Source organism: Cariama cristata, unplaced genomic scaffold (assembly GCF_000690535.1).
Source record: "Cariama cristata isolate BGI_N322 unplaced genomic scaffold, ASM69053v1 scaffold8835, whole genome shotgun sequence".
NCBI lineage: Eukaryota > Metazoa > Chordata > Aves > Cariamiformes > Cariamidae > Cariama > Cariama cristata.
Window position 1 is genome coordinate 36,867 of NW_009615744.1, and position 1,152 is coordinate 38,018.

Genomic DNA, 1,152 nt, shown 5'->3' on the forward strand with positions numbered 1-1,152 from the left:
ACCCTCCACCTGTGGCTGGGGGATGCTTTCGGCAGGGTTGGGAGCACCTTTCCCTCTCCGTGGGGTCCTGGGGGCTGCAAGGAGGCCACCGTGGCCCCGGGCTGAAACCCTTTCTTAGGTGTTTTTGCAAAAAAAAAAAAGGCCTTTATTTTTTGTTGAAAATGACAGTCCACTGGGAGACTCACTGCATTTTTTCAGCTGGGAAAAACGTAGTAAGTGAAACATTTAATTCAGGTCTGGGCGGTTTTCCCCAGGCACCACAGACAGACCAACGGCGCAGCTCCTCCCCGCGCAGCAGTGCCTGCTCCATCCCGACTCACACGGTCCCCGGGGCCATGACTAAGCATCGCAGGCCGAAAGGACCAGCACGGTGCTATATATAGATACTGCCAGCAGCCGGGGCCCTGCTGACCTCGCATCTCCCCTTCATGCCCTGCTGATTGTAGGCACTAATGAGCTCAGCATGCAGAAACCGCCATGGGAGCCTGGAGCCTGCAGGCATGGGGCTGCCAGCTCAGCCTGTTCGAAGGGTGCTGGCGCTGGGTCCACTCTGGGGCAGAAGCAGAGGTTGCTGTGCTTGGCCGAGGTGGCAGCATCCCTGCAGACACCGCCGGCCCAGGAAGCCTTCACCCCCGGCAGGCAGTTCTGGCACTTGGTGCCCAGCCAGCTGGCAACTGCTGGGCCATCCCATGCCCTTCCTTTGGTGGGAATTCCTGGAAGAATGGGGACTTTCCATCCCCATCTCTCCTCGCTCTCTGACACCCTCCTGCTGTGCAGCCCAGCCTCCTGCAGACGCTACTCCAGATGCATAAGGTCAGACCTGAGCATCCCTTCCTGGTCCCCGTGATGGTGGCCTGGGGCCATCACAACCAGCACTAGCCACTTCTAACCCGAGCAGGGTAAAAGATGCTCAGAAAGCGTTAAGCAGCACCGGTTTGCCACTGGGCACCGCGGGTTTGCTGTGGTGACCCTGTGGCAGCAGCTCCGGGGCTGAAGGGCAGCTCCTGGGCCCCGGGGGCTGGTGCCATGTCCTCAGCCCGGCACTGGTCCCCTGCCTAGCAGATGAGATCTGCAGACTCCAGAGCCTGGTTTGGGGTTGGCTGGGGCTTCTCTGGAGACACAGCAGGCAAGAGGCAGGGGGGGAAAAGCAGG